The 15,922-nt window shown below is 40.8% G+C and overlaps 1 protein-coding gene across 3 annotated transcripts in view; it reads left to right on the top strand.

Annotated features, from left to right (window-relative positions):
- The window catches only part of TMEM117 (transmembrane protein 117), a 500,039-nt gene that overhangs the window by 481,839 nt on the left and 2,278 nt on the right, over positions 1–15,922 (top strand). The gene's annotated exons all lie outside the window — the stretch shown is intronic.

The raw sequence follows: 15,922 nt of genomic DNA, 5'->3' as shown, positions 1-15,922 counted from the left end.
GATTAAGAGTCACTTATGGTTTGTCTCCCTCCCAATCCCATCTTGTTTCATTTATTCTTCTACCCACTTAAGCCTCCATGTTGCATCACCACTTCCTCATATCAGGGAGATCATATGATAGTTGTCTTTCTCTGCTTGACTTATTTCGCTAAGCATGATACGCTCTAGTTCCATCCACGTTGTTGCAAATGGCAAGATTTCATTTCTTTTGATGGCTGCATAGTATTCCATTGTGTATATATACCACATCTTCTTGATCCATTCATCTGTTGATGGACATCTAGGTTCTTTCCATAGTTTGGCTATTGTGGACATTGCTGCTATAAACATTCGGGTGCATGTGTCCCTTTGGATCACTACATTTGTATCTTTAGGGTAAATACCCAATAGTGCAATTGCTGGGTCATAGGGCAGTTCTATTTTCAACATTTTGAGGAACCTCCATGCTGTTTTCCAGAGTGGCTGCACCAGCTTGCATTCCCACCAACAGTGTAGGAGGGTTCCCCTTTCTCCGCATCCTCGCCAGCATCTGTCATTTCCTGACTTGTTGATTTTAGCCATTCTGACTGGTGTGAGGTGATATCTCATTGTGGTTTTGATTTGTATTTCCCTGATGCCGAGTGATATGGAGCACTTTTTCATGTGTCTGTTCGCCATCTGGATGTCTTCTTTGCAGAAATGTCTGTTCATGTCTTCTGCCCATTTCTTGATTGGATTATTTGTTCTTTGGGTGTTGAGTTTGCTAAGTTCTTTATAGATTCTGGACACTAGTCCTTTATCTGATATGTCGTTTGCAAATATCTTCTCCCATTCTGTCAGTTGTCTTTTGATTTTGTTAACTGTTTCCTTTGCTGTGCAAAAGCTTTTGATCTTGATGAAATCCCAGTAGTTCATTTTTTCCCTTGCTTCCCTTGCCTTTTGCGTTGTTCCTAGGAAGATGTTGCTGCGGCAGAGGTCGAAGAGGTTGCTGCCCGTGTTCTCCTCAAGGATTTTGATGGATTCCTTTCGTACATTGAGGTCCTTCATCCATTTTGAGTCTATTTTTGTGTGTGGTGTAAGGAAATGGTCCAATTTCATTTTTCTGCATGTGGCTGTCCAATTTTCCCAGCACCATTTATTGAAAAGGCTGTCTTTTTTCCATTGGACATTCTTTCCTGCTTTGTCGAAGATTAGTTGACCATAGAGTTGAGGGTCTATTTCTGGGCTCTCTATTCTGTTCCATTGATCTATGTGTCTGTTTTTGTGCCAGTACCATGCTGTCTTGATGATGACAGCTTTGTAATAGAGCTTGAAGTCCGGAATTGTGATGCCACCAACGTTGGCTTTCTTTTTCAATATCCCTTTGGCTATTCGAGGTCTTTTCTGGTTCCATATAAATTTTAGAATTATTTGTTCCATTTCTTTGAAAAAGATGGATGGTACTTTGATAGGAATTGCATTAAATGTGTAGATTGCTTTAGGTAGCATAGACATTTTCACAATATTTATTCTTCCAATCCAGGAGCATGGAACATTTTTCCATTTCTTTGTGTCTTCCTCAATTTCTTTCATGAGTACTTTATAGTTTTCTGAGTATAGATTCTGTGTCTCTTTGGTTAGGTTTATTCCTAGGTATCTTATGGTTTTGGATGCAATTGTAAATGGGATTGACTCCTTAATATCTCTTTCTTCTGTCTTGCTGTTGGTGTAGAGAAATGCAACTGATTTCTGTGCATTGATTTTATATCCTGACACTTTACTGAATTCCTGTATAAGTTCTAGCAGTTTTGGAGTGGAGTCTTTTGGGTTTTCCACATATAGTATCATATCATCTGCGAAGAGTGATAATTTGACTTCTTCTTTGCCGATTTGGATGCCTTTAATTTCCTTTTGTTGTCTGATTGCTGAGGCTAGGACCTCTAGTACGATGTTGAATAGCAGTGGTGATAATGGACATCCCTGCCGTGTTCCTGACCTTAGCGGAAAAGCTTTCAGTTTTTCTCCATTGAGAATGATATTTGCGGTGGGTTTTTCATAGATGGCTTTGATGATATTGAGGTATGTGCCCTCTATCCCTACACTTTGAAGAGTTTTGATCAGGAAGGGATGTTGTACTTTGTCAAATGCTTTTTCAGCATCTATTGAGAGTATCATATGGTTCTTGTTCTTACTTTTATTGATGTGTTGTATCACATTGACTGATTTGCGGATGTTGAACCAACCTTGCAGCCCTGGAATAAATCCCACTTGGTCGTGGTGAATAATCTTTTTAATGTACTGTTGAATCCGATTGGCTAGTATTTTGTTGAGTATTTTCGCATCTGTGTTCATCAAGGATATCGGTCTATAGCTCTCTTTTTTGGTGGGATCCTTGTCTGGTTTTGGGATCAAGGTGATGCTGGCCTCATAAAATGAGTTTGGAAGTTTTCCTTCCATTTCTATTTTTTGGAACAGTTTCAGGAGAATAGGAATTAGTTCTTCTTTAAATGTTTGGTAGAATTCCCCCGGGAAGCCGTCTGGCCCTGGGCTTTTGTTTGTTTGGAGATTTTTAATGACTGTTTCAATCTCCTTACTGGTTATGGGTCTGTTCAGGCTTTCTATTTCTTCATGGTTCAGTTGTGGTAGTTTATATGTTTCTAGGAATGCATCCATTTCTTCCAGATTGTCAAATTTATTGCCGTAGAGTTGCTCATAGTATGTTCTTATAATAGTTTGTATTTCCTTGGTGTTAGTTGTGATCTCTCCTCTTTCATTCATGATTTTATTTATTTGGGTCCTTTCTCTTTTCTTTTTGATAAGTCGGGCCAGGGGTTTATCAATTTTATTAATTCTTTCAAAGAACCAGCTCCTAGTCTCGTTGATTTGTTCTATTGTTTTTTTGGTTTCTATTTCATTGATTTCTGCTCTGATCTTTATGATTTCTCTTCTCCTGCTGGGCTTAGGGTTTCTTTCTTGTTCCTTCTCCAGCTCCTTTAGGTGTAGGGTTAGGTTGTGTACCTGAGACCTTTCTTGTTTCTTGAGAAAGGCTTGTACCGCTATATATTTTCCTCTCAGGACTGCCTTTGTTGTGTCCCACAGATTTTTTTTTTTTTTTTTTTTTTTTTTTTTTTTTTTTTTTTTTTTTTTTATTTTTTATAAACATATATTTTTTATATACATATATTTTTATCCCCAGGTCTGTGAATCACCAGGTTTACACACTTCACAGCACTCACCAAATCACATACCCTCCCCAATGTCCATAATCCCACCCCCCTCTCCCCAACCCCCTCCCCCCGGCAACCCTCAGTTTGTTTTGTGAGATTAAGAGTCACCTATGGTTTGTCTCCCTCCCAATCCCATCCTGCTTCATCTATTCTTCTACCCACTTAAGCCTCCATGTTGCATCACCACTTCCTCATATCAGGGAGATCATATGATAGTTGTCTTTCTCTGCTTGACTTATTTCGCTAAGCATGATACGCTCTAGTTCCATCCATGTTGTTGCAAATGGCAAGATTTCATTTCTTTTGATGGCTGCATAGTATTCCATTGTGTATATATACCACATCTTCTTGATCCATTCATCTGTTGATGGACATCTAGGTTCTTTCCATAGTTTGGCTATTGTGGACATTGCTGCTATAAACATTCGGGTGCATGTGTCCCTTTGGATCACTACATTTGTATCTTTAGGGTAAATACCCAATAGTGCAATTGCTGGGTCATAGGGCAGTTCTATTTTCAACATTTTGAGGAACCTCCATGCTGTTTTCCAGAGTGGCTGCACCAGCTTGCATTCCCACCAACAGTGTAGGAGGGTTCCCCTTTCTCCGCATCCTCGCCAGCATCTGTCATTTCCTGACTTGTTGATTTTAGCCATTCTGACTGGTGTGAGGTGATATCTCATTGTGGTTTTGATTTGTATTTCCCTGATGCCAAGTGATATGGAGCACTTTTTCATGTGTCTGTTGGCCATCTGGATGTCTTCTTTGCAGAAATGTCTGTTCATGTCTTCTGCCCATTTCTTGATTGGATTATTTGTTCTTTGGGTGTTGAGTTTGCTAAGTTCTTTATAGATTCTGGACACTAGTCCTTTATCTGATATGTCGTTTGCAAATATCTTCTCCCATTCTGTCAGTTGTCTTTTGATTTTGTTAACTGTTTCCTTTGCTGTGCAAAAGCTTTTGATCTTGATGAAATCCCAGTAGTTCATTTTTTCCCTTGCTTCCCTTGCCTTTTGCGTTGTTCCTAGGAAGATGTTGCTGCGGCAGAGGTCGAAGAGGTTGCTGCCCGTGTTCTCCTCAAGGATTTTGATGGATTCCTTTCGTACATTGAGGTCCTTCATCCATTTTGAGTCTATTTTTGTGTGTGGTGTAAGGAAATGGTCCAATTTCATTTTTCTGCATGTGGCTGTCCAATTTTCCCAGCACCATTTATTGAAAAGGCTGTCTTTTTTCCATTGGACATTCTTTCCTGCTTTGTCGAAGATTAGTTGACCATAGAGTTGAGGGTCTATTTCTGGGCTCTCTATTCTGTTCCATTGATCTATGTGTCTGTTTTTGTGCCAGTACCATGCTGTCTTGATGATGACAGCTTTGTAATAGAGCTTGAAGTCCGGAATTGTGATGCCACCAACGTTGGCTTTCTTTTTCAATATCCCTTTGGCTATTCGAGGTCTTTTCTGGTTCCATATAAATTTTAGAATTATTTGTTCCATTTCTTTGAAAAAGATGGATGGTACTTTGATAGGAATTGCATTAAATGTGTAGATTGCTTTAGGTAGCATAGACATTTTCACAATATTTATTCTTCCAATCCAGGAGCATGGAACATTTTTCCATTTCTTTGTGTCTTCCTCAATTTCTTTCATGAGTACTTTATAGTTTTCTGAGTATAGATTCTGTGTCTCTTTGGTTAGGTTTATTCCTAGGTATCTTATGGTTTTGGATGCAATTGTAAATGGGATTGACTCCTTAATATCTCTTTCTTCTGTCTTGCTGTTGGTGTAGAGAAATGCAACTGATTTCTGTGCATTGATTTTATATCCTGACACTTTACTGAATTCCTGTATAAGTTCTAGCAGTTTTGGAGTGGAGTCTTTTGGGTTTTCCACATATAGTATCATATCATCTGCGAAGAGTGATAATTTGACTTCTTCTTTGCCGATTTGGATGCCTTTAATTTCCTTTTGTTGTCTGATTGCTGAGGCTAGGACCTCTAGTACGATGTTGAATAGCAGTGGTGATAATGGACATCCCTGCCGTGTTCCTGACCTTAGCGGAAAAGCTTTCAGTTTTTCTCCATTGAGAATGATATTTGCGGTGGGTTTTTCATAGATGGCTTTGATGATATTGAGGTATGTGCCCTCTATCCCTACACTTTGAAGAGTTTTGATCAGGAAGGGATGTTGTACTTTGTCAAATGCTTTTTCAGCATCTATTGAGAGTATCATATGGTTCTTGTTCTTACTTTTATTGATGTGTTGTATCACATTGACTGATTTGCGGATGTTGAACCAACCTTGCAGCCCTGGAATAAATCCCACTTGGTCGTGGTGAATAATCTTTTTAATGTACTGTTGAATCCGATTGGCTAGTATTTTGTTGAGTATTTTCGCATCTGTGTTCATCAAGGATATCGGTCTATAGCTCTCTTTTTTGGTGGGATCCTTGTCTGGTTTTGGGATCAAGGTGATGCTGGCCTCATAAAATGAGTTTGGAAGTTTTCCTTCCATTTCTATTTTTTGGAACAGTTTCAGGAGAATAGGAATTAGTTCTTCTTTAAATGTTTGGTAGAATTCCCCCGGGAAGCCGTCTGGCCCTGGGCTTTTGTTTGTTTGGAGATTTTTAATGACTGTTTCAATCTCCTTACTGGTTATGGGTCTGTTCAGGCTTTCTATTTCTTCATGGTTCAGTTGTGGTAGTTTATATGTTTCTAGGAATGCATCCATTTCTTCCAGATTGTCAAATTTATTGCCGTAGAGTTGCTCATAGTATGTTCTTATAATAGTTTGTATTTCCTTGGTGTTAGTTGTGATCTCTCCTCTTTCATTCATGATTTTATTTATTTGGGTCCTTTCTCTTTTCTTTTTGATAAGTCGGGCCAGGGGTTTATCAATTTTATTAATTCTTTCAAAGAACCAGCTCCTAGTTTCGTTGATTTGTTCTATTGTTTTTTTGGTTTCTATTTCATTGATTTCTGCTCTGATCTTTATGATTTCTCTTCTCCTGCTGGGCTTAGGGTTTCTTTCTTGTTCCTTCTCCAGCTCCTTTAGGTGTAGGGTTAGGTTGTGTACCTGAGACCTTTCTTGTTTCTTGAGAAAGGCTTGTACCGCTATATATTTTCCTCTCAGGACTGCCTTTGTTGTGTCCCACAGATTTTGAACCGTTGTATTTTCATTATCATTTGTTTCCATGATTTTTTTCAATTCTTCTTTAATTTCCCGGTTGACCCATTCATTCTTTAGAAGGATACTCTTTAGTCTCCATGTATTTGGGTTCTTTCCAAACTTCCTTTTGTGGTTGAGTTCTAGCTTTAGAGCATTGTGGTCTGAAAATATGCAGGGAATGATCCCAATCTTTTGATACCGGTTGAGTCCTGATTTAGGACCGAGGATGTGATCTATTCTGGAGAATGTACCATGTGCACTAGAGAAGAATGTGTATTCTGTTGCTTTGGGATGAAATATTCTGAATATATCTGTGATGTCCATCTGGTCCAGTGTGTCATTTAAGGCCTTTATTTCCTTGCTGATCTTTTGCTTGGATGACCTGTCCATTTCAGTGAGGGGAATATTAAAGTCCCCTACTATTATTGTATTGTTGTTTATGTGTTTCTTTGATTTTGTTATTAATTGGTTTATATAGTTGGCTGCTCCCACGTTGGGGGCATAGATATTTAAAATTGTTAAATCTTCTTGTTGGACAGACCCTTTGAGTATGATATAGTGTCCTTCCTCATCTCTTATTACAGTCTTTGGCTTAAAATCTAATTGATCTGATATAAGGATTGCCACTCCTGCTTTCTTCTGATGTCCATTAGCATGGTAAATTCTTTTCCACCCCCTCACTTTAAATCTGGAGGTGTCTTCGGGCTTAAAATGTGTTTCTTGGAGGCAACATATAGATGGGTTTTGTTTTTTTATCCATTCTGATACCCTGTGTCTTTTGACAGGGGCATTTAGCCCATTCACATTCAGGGTAACTATTGAGAGATATGAATTTAGTGCCATTGTATTGCCTGTAAGGTGACTGTTACTGTATATGGTCTCTGTTCCTTTCTGATCTACCACTTGTAGGCTCTCTCTTTGCTTAGAGGACCCCTTTCAATATTTCCTGTAGAGCTGGTTTGGTATTTGCAAATTCTTTCAGTTGTTGTTTGTCCTGGAAGCTTTTAATCTCTCCTTCTATTTTCAATGATAGCCTAGCTGGATATAGTATTCTTGGCTGCATGTTTTTCTCGTTTAGTGCTCTGAAAATATCATGCCAGCTCTTTCTGGCCTGCCAGGTCTCTGTGGATAAGTCAGCTGCCAATCTAATATTTTTACCATTGTATGTTACAGACTTCTTTTCCCGGGCTGCTTTCAGGATTTTCTCTTTGTCATTGAGACTTGTAAATTTTACTATTATGTGACGGGGTGTGGGCCTATTCTTATTTATTTTGAGGGGCATTCTCTGAACCTCCTGAATTTTGATGCTTGTTCCCTTTGCCATATTGGGGAAATTCTCCCCAATAATTCTCTCCAGTATACCTTCTGCTCCCCTCTCACTTTCTTCTTCTTCTGGAATCCCAATTATTCTAATGTTGTTTCGTCTTATGGTGTCACTTATTTCTCGAATTCTCCCCTCGTGGTCCAGTAGCTGTTTGTCCCTCTTTTGATCAGCTTCTTTATTCTCTGTCATTTGGTCTTCTATATCACTAATTCTTTCTTCTGCCTCATTTATCCTAGCAGTGAGAGCCTCCATTTTTGATTGCACCTCATTAATAGCTTTTTTGATTTCAACTTGGTTAGATTTTAGTTCTTTTATTTCTCCAGAAAGGGCTTTTATATCTCTCGAGAGGGTTTCTCTAATATCTTCCATGCCTTTTTCGAGCCCGGCTAGAACCTTGAGAATTGTCATTCTGAACTCTAGATCTGACATATTACCGATGTCTGTATTGATTAGGTCCCTAGCCTTCGGTACTGCCTCTTGTTCTTTTTTTTGTGGTGAATTTTTACGTCTTGTCATTTTGTCCAGATAAGAGTAAATGAAGGGGCAAGTAAAATACTAAAAGGGTGGCAACAACCCCAGGAAAATATGCTTTAGCCAAATTAGAAGAGATCCAAAATCGTGAGTGGGGAGAAAGGGGATAAAAAGAGGTTCAAAAAGGAAGAAAGAAAAAAGAAAAAAAAAAAAAAAAAAAAAAAAAAAAAAAAAAAGAAAAGAATTTTTTTTTTTAAAAAAGAAAACACCTAAGAAAAATGTAAAAAAATATATATATATATTAGATAAACTAGTAAAAAATCGTTAAAAAGGAAAAAGGTAACAGTTAAAAAAAAAAAAAAAATTTTACCCGAAGGCGAGAAAAAAAAAAAAAAAAAAATGAAAAAGAAAAAATTAAATTAACTGCAAGACTAAAAAAAATCACAGGAAAAAAGCCATGAGTTCCGTGCTTGGCTTTCTCCTCCTCTGGAATTCTGCTGCTCTCCTTGGTATTGAAACCGCACTCCTTGGTAGGTGAGCTTGGTCTAGGCTGGATTTCTTGTTGATCTTCTGGGGGAGGGGCCTGTTGTAGTGATTTTCAAGTGTCTTTGCCCCAGGCGGAATTACACCGCCCTTACCCGGGGCCGGGGTGAGTAATCCGCTCGGGTTTGCTTTCAGGAGCTTTTGTTCCCTGAGCGCTTTCCGTAGAGTTCCAGAGGACGGGAATACAAATGGCGGCCTCCTGGTCTCCGGCCCGGAGGAGCCGAGAGCCCAGGGCCCCACTCCTCAGTGCGCCCTCAGAGAACAGCGCCCAGTTACTCCCGTCTGCCTGACCTCCGGCCGCGCTCCGAGCTCACCGAGCCTGCGACCGGTTCAAGGTAACACGGAGCTGCGAGCTTACTGTCGGCTCTGTCTCTGTAGCCGGCTTTCCCGTTCCAATACCCGCAGGCTCTGCGACACTCAGACACCCCCGATCCTTCTGTGACCCTGCGGGACCTGAGGCCACGCTGACCCCGCGTGGGCTTCGCTCCGGTTTAGCCTCTGGAGCGATGTCCCTCCGCGGAACAGACTTTTAAAAGTCCTGATTTTGTGCGCGGTTGCTCCGCCGCTTGCCGGGAGCCGGCCCCTCCCCCCGGGGTCTATCTTCCCGTCGCTTTGGATTCACTTCTCCGCCGGTCCTACCTTTCAGAAAGTGGTTGTTTTTCTGTTTCCAGAATTGCTGTTCTTCTTCTCTTCGATCTGCCGATGGATTTTCAGGTGTTTGCAATCTTTAGATAAGCTATCTAGCTGATCTCCGGCTAGCTGAAGCAGTCTCAGCTTGCTACTTCTCCGCCATCTTGACTCCTCCATGTCCCACAGATTTTGAACCGTTGTATTTTCATTATCATTTGTTTCCATGATTTTTTTCAATTCTTCTTTAATTTCCCGGTTGACCCATTCATTCTTTAGAAGGATACTCTTTAGTCTCCATGTATTTGGGTTCTTTCCAAACTTCCTTTTGTGGTTGAGTTCTAGCTTTAGAGCATTGTGGTCTGAAAATATGCAGGGAATGATCCCAATCTTTTGATACCGGTTGAGTCCTGATTTAGGACCGAGGATGTGATCTATTCTGGAGAATGTACCATGTGCACTAGAGAAGAATGTGTATTCTGTTGCTTTGGGATGAAATATTCTGAATATATCTGTGATGTCCATCTGGTCCAGTGTGTCGTTTAAGGCCTTTATTTCCTTGCTGATCTTTTGCTTGGATGATCTGTCCATTTCAGTGAGGGGAATATTAAAGTCCCCTACTATTATTGTATTGTTGTTTATGTGTTTCTTTGATTTTGTTATTAATTGGTTTATATAGTTGGCTGCTCCCACGTTGGGGGCATAGATATTTAAAATTGTTAAATCTTCTTGTTGGACAGACCCTTTGAGTATGATATAGTGTCCTTCCTCATCTCTTATTACAGTCTTTGGCTTAAAATCTAATTGATCTGATATAAGGATTGCCACTCCTGCTTTCTTCTGATGTCCATTAGCATGGTAAATTCTTTTCCACCCCCTCACTTTAAATCTGGAGGTGTCTTCGGGCTTAAAATGTGTTTCTTGGAGGCAACATATAGATGGGTTTTGTTTTTTTATCCATTCTGATACCCTGTGTCTTTTGACAGGGGCATTTAGCCCATTCACATTCAGGGTAACTATTGAGAGATATGAATTTAGTGCCATTGTATTGCCTGTAAGGTGACTGTTACTGTATATGGTCTCTGTTCCTTTCTGATCTACCACTTGTAGGCTCTCTCTTTGCTTAGAGGACCCCTTTCAATATTTCCTGTAGAGCTGGTTTGGTATTTGCAAATTCTTTCAGTTGTTGTTTGTCCTGGAAGCTTTTAATCTCTCCTTCTATTTTCAATGATAGCCTAGCTGGATATAGTATTCTTGGCTGCATGTTTTTCTCGTTTAGTGCTCTGAAAATATCATGCCAGCTCTTTCTGGCCTGCCAGGTCTCTGTGGATAAGTCAGCTGCCAATATAATATTTTTACCATTGTATGTTACAGACTTCTTTTCCCGGGCTGCTTTCAGGATTTTCTCTTTGTCATTGAGACTTGTAAATTTTACTATTATGTGACGGGGTGTGGGCCTATTCTTATTTATTTTGAGGGGCATTCTCTGAACCTCCTGAATTTTGATGCTTGTTCCCTTTGCCATATTGGGGAAATTCTCCCCAATAATTCTCTCCAGTATACCTTCTGCTCCCCTCTCACTTTCTTCTTCTTCTGGAATCCCAATTATTCTAATGTTGTTTCGTCTTATGGTGTCACTTATCTCTCGAATTCTCCCCTCGTGGTCCAGTAGCTGTTTGTCCCTCTTTTGCTCAGCTTCTTTATTCTCTGTCATTTGGTCTTCTATATCACTAATTCTTTCTTCTGCCTCATTTATCCTAGCAGTGAGAGCCTCCATTTTTGATTGCACCTCATTAATAGCTTTTTTGATTTCAACTTGGTTAGATTTTAGTTCTTTTATTTCTCCAGAAAGGGCTTTTATATCTCTCAAGAGGGTTTCTCTAATATCTTCCATGCCTTTTTCGAGCCCGGCTAGAACCTTGAGAATTGTCATTCTGAACTCTAGATCTGACATATTACCGATGTCTGTATTGATTAGGTCCCTAGCCTTCGGTACTGCCTCTTGTTCTTTTTTTTGTGGTGAATTTTTACGTCTTGTCATTTTGTCCAGATAAGAGTAAATGAAGGGGCAAGTAAAATACTAAAAGGGTGGCAACAACCCCAGGAAAATATGCTTTAGCCAAATTAGAAGAGATACAAAATCGTGAGTGGGGAGAAAGGGGATAAAAAGAGGTTCAAAAAGGAAGAAAGAAAAAAGAAAAAAAAAAAAAAAAGAAAAGAATTTTTTTTTTAAAAAAGAAAACACCTAAGAAAAATGTAAAAATATATATATATATATTAGATAAACTAGTAAAAAATCGTTAAAAAAGAAAAAGGTAACAGTTAAAAAAAAAAAAAATTTTACCCGAAGGCGAGAAAAAAAAAAAAAAAAAATGAAAAAGAAAAAATTAAATTAACTGCAAGACTGGAAAAAAGCCATGAGTTCCGTGCTTGGCTTTCTCCTCCTCTGGAATTCTGCTGCTCTCCTTGGTATTGAAACCGCACTCCTTGGTAGGTGAGCTTGGTCTAGGCTGGATTTCTTGTTGATCTTCTGGGGGAGGGGCCTGTTGTAGTGATTTTCAAGTGTCTTTGCCCCAGGCGGAATTACACCGCCCTTACCCGGGGCCGGGGTGAGTAATCCGCTCGGGTTTGCTTTCAGGAGCTTTTGTTCCCTGAGCGCTTTCCGTAGAGTTCCAGAGGACGGGAATACAAATGGCGGCCTCCTGGTCTCCGGCCCGGAGGAGCCGAGAGCCCAGGGCCCCACTCCTCAGTGCGCCCTCAGAGAACAGCGCCCAGTTACTCCCGTCTGCCTGACCTCCGGCCGCGCTCCGAGCTCACCGAGCCTGCGACCGGTTCAAGGTAACACGGAGCTGCGAGCTTACTGTCGGCTCTGTCTCTGTAGCCGGCTTTCCCGTTCCAATACCCGCAGGCTCTGCGACACTCAGACACCCCCGATCCTTCTGTGACCCTGCGGGACCTGAGGCCACGCTGACCCCGCGTGGGCTTCGCTCCGGTTTAGCCTCTGGAGCGATGTCCCTCCGCGGAACAGACTTTTAAAAGTCCTGATTTTGTGCGCGGTTGCTCCGCCGCTTGCCGGGAGCCGGCCCCTCCCCCCGGGGTCTATCTTCCCGTCGCTTTGGATTCACTTCTCCGCCGGTCCTACCTTTCAGAAAGTGGTTGTTTTTCTGTTTCCAGAATTGCTGTTCTTCTTCTCTTCGATCTGCCGATGGATTTTCAGGTGTTTGCAATCTTTAGATAAGCTATCTAGCTGATCTCCGGCTAGCTGAAGCAGTCTCAGCTTGCTACTTCTCCGCCATCTTGACTCCTCCATGTCCCACAGATTTTGAACCGTTGTATTTTCATTATCATTTGTTTCCATGATTTTTTTCAATTCTTCTTTAATTTCCCGGTTGACCCATTCATTCTTTAGAAGGATACTCTTTAGTCTCCATGTATTTGGGTTCTTTCCAAACTTCCTTTTGTGGTTGAGTTCTAGCTTTAGAGCATTGTGGTCTGAAAATATGCAGGGAATGATCCCAATCTTTTGATACCGGTTGAGTCCTGATTTAGGACCGAGGATGTGATCTATTCTGGAGAATGTACCATGTGCACTAGAGAAGAATGTGTATTCTGTTGCTTTGGGATGAAATATTCTGAATATATCTGTGATGTCCATCTGGTCCAGTGTGTCGTTTAAGGCCTTTATTTCCTTGCTGATCTTTTGCTTGGATGATCTGTCCATTTCAGTGAGGGGAATATTAAAGTCCCCTACTATTATTGTATTGTTGTTTATGTGTTTCTTTGATTTTGTTATTAATTGGTTTATATAGTTGGCTGCTCCCACGTTGGGGGCATAGATATTTAAAATTGTTAAATCTTCTTGTTGGACAGACCCTTTGAGTATGATATAGTGTCCTTCCTCATCTCTTATTACAGTCTTTGGCTTAAAATCTAATTGATCTGATATAAGGATTGCCACTCCTGCTTTCTTCTGATGTCCATTAGCATGGTAAATTCTTTTCCACCCCCTCACTTTAAATCTGGAGGTGTCTTCGGGCTTAAAATGTGTTTCTTGGAGGCAACATATAGATGGGTTTTGTTTTTTTATCCATTCTGATACCCTGTGTCTTTTGACAGGGGCATTTAGCCCATTCACATTCAGGGTAACTATTGAGAGATATGAATTTAGTGCCATTGTATTGCCTGTAAGGTGACTGTTACTGTATATGGTCTCTGTTCCTTTCTGATCTACCACTTGTAGGCTCTCTCTTTGCTTAGAGGACCCCTTTCAATATTTCCTGTAGAGCTGGTTTGGTATTTGCAAATTCTTTCAGTTGTTGTTTGTCCTGGAAGCTTTTAATCTCTCCTTCTATTTTCAATGATAGCCTAGCTGGATATAGTATTCTTGGCTGCATGTTTTTCTCGTTTAGTGCTCTGAAAATATCATGCCAGCTCTTTCTGGCCTGCCAGGTCTCTGTGGATAAGTCAGCTGCCAATATAATATTTTTACCATTGTATGTTACAGACTTCTTTTCCCGGGCTGCTTTCAGGATTTTCTCTTTGTCATTGAGACTTGTAAATTTTACTATTATGTGACGGGGTGTGGGCCTATTCTTATTTATTTTGAGGGGCATTCTCTGAACCTCCTGAATTTTGATGCTTGTTCCCTTTGCCATATTGGGGAAATTCTCCCCAATAATTCTCTCCAGTATACCTTCTGCTCCCCTCTCACTTTCTTCTTCTTCTGGAATCCCAATTATTCTAATGTTGTTTCGTCTTATGGTGTCACTTATCTCTCGAATTCTCCCCTCGTGGTCCAGTAGCTGTTTGTCCCTCTTTTGCTCAGCTTCTTTATTCTCTGTCATTTGGTCTTCTATATCACTAATTCTTTCTTCTGCCTCATTTATCCTAGCAGTGAGAGCCTCCATTTTTGATTGCACCTCATTAATAGCTTTTTTGATTTCAACTTGGTTAGATTTTAGTTCTTTTATTTCTCCAGAAAGGGCTTTTATATCTCTCAAGAGGGTTTCTCTAATATCTTCCATGCCTTTTTCGAGCCCGGCTAGAACCTTGAGAATTGTCATTCTGAACTCTAGATCTGACATATTACCGATGTCTGTATTGATTAGGTCCCTAGCCTTCGGTACTGCCTCTTGTTCTTTTTTTTGTGGTGAATTTTTACGTCTTGTCATTTTGTCCAGATAAGAGTAAATGAAGGGGCAAGTAAAATACTAAAAGGGTGGCAACAACCCCAGGAAAATATGCTTTAGCCAAATTAGAAGAGATACAAAATCGTGAGTGGGGAGAAAGGGGATAAAAAGAGGTTCAAAAAGGAAGAAAGAAAAAAGAAAAAAAAAAAAAAAAGAAAAGAATTTTTTTTTTAAAAAAGAAAACACCTAAGAAAAATGTAAAAATATATATATATATATTAGATAAACTAGTAAAAAATCGTTAAAAAAGAAAAAGGTAACAGTTAAAAAAAAAAAAAATTTTACCCGAAGGCGAGAAAAAAAAAAAAAAAAAATGAAAAAGAAAAAATTAAATTAACTGCAAGACTGGAAAAAAGCCATGAGTTCCGTGCTTGGCTTTCTCCTCCTCTGGAATTCTGCTGCTCTCCTTGGTATTGAAACCGCACTCCTTGGTAGGTGAGCTTGGTCTAGGCTGGATTTCTTGTTGATCTTCTGGGGGAGGGGCCTGTTGTAGTGATTTTCAAGTGTCTTTGCCCCAGGCGGAATTACACCGCCCTTACCCGGGGCCGGGGTGAGTAATCCGCTCGGGTTTGCTTTCAGGAGCTTTTGTTCCCTGAGCGCTTTCCGTAGAGTTCCAGAGGACGGGAATACAAATGGCGGCCTCCTGGTCTCCGGCCCGGAGGAGCCGAGAGCCCAGGGCCCCACTCCTCAGTGCGCCCTCAGAGAACAGCGCCCAGTTACTCCCGTCTGCCTGACCTCCGGCCGCGCTCCGAGCTCACCGAGCCTGCGACCGGTTCAAGGTAACACGGAGCTGCGAGCTTACTGTCGGCTCTGTCTCTGTAGCCGGCTTTCCCGTTCCAATACCCGCAAGCTCTGCGACACTCAGACACCCCCGATCCTTCTGTGACCCTGCGGGACCTGAGGCCACGCTGACCCCGCGTGGGCTTCGCTCCGGTTTAGCCTCTGGAGCGATGTCCCTCCGCGGAACAGACTTTTAAAAGTCCTGATTTTGTGCGCGGTTGCTCCGCCGCTTGCCGGGAGCCGGCCCCTCCCCCCGGGGTCTATCTTCCCGTCGCTTTGGATTCACTTCTCCGCCGGTCCTACCTTTCAGAAAGTGGTTGTTTTTCTGTTTCCAGAATTGCTGTTCTTCTTCTCTTCGATCTGCCGATGGATTTTCAGGTGTTTGCAATCTTTAGATAAGCTATCTAGCTGATCTCCGGCTAGCTGAAGCAGTCTCAGCTTGCTACTTCTCCGCCATCTTGACTCCTCCCCCCCTGTATGAAAATTTTAAATACAACAAAGAAATTATAGTAGTTTAACAACCTCTCCCAATCCTGTCTTCTAAAGCAGTTTGTCAGCTTTGGTTGTATTTATATGTCTGATAAATGGATTCTGTTCAATGAGAATTTAATGTAATTATTTTAAAGTCTTGAATGCTCA

Source organism: Mustela lutreola, chromosome 8, assembly GCF_030435805.1.
Source record: "Mustela lutreola isolate mMusLut2 chromosome 8, mMusLut2.pri, whole genome shotgun sequence".
In the NCBI taxonomy this organism is placed as follows: domain Eukaryota; kingdom Metazoa; phylum Chordata; class Mammalia; order Carnivora; family Mustelidae; genus Mustela; species Mustela lutreola.
Note: the sequence above shows the minus strand (reverse complement) of the source record. Positions and strands in the feature narration are given on the sequence as shown.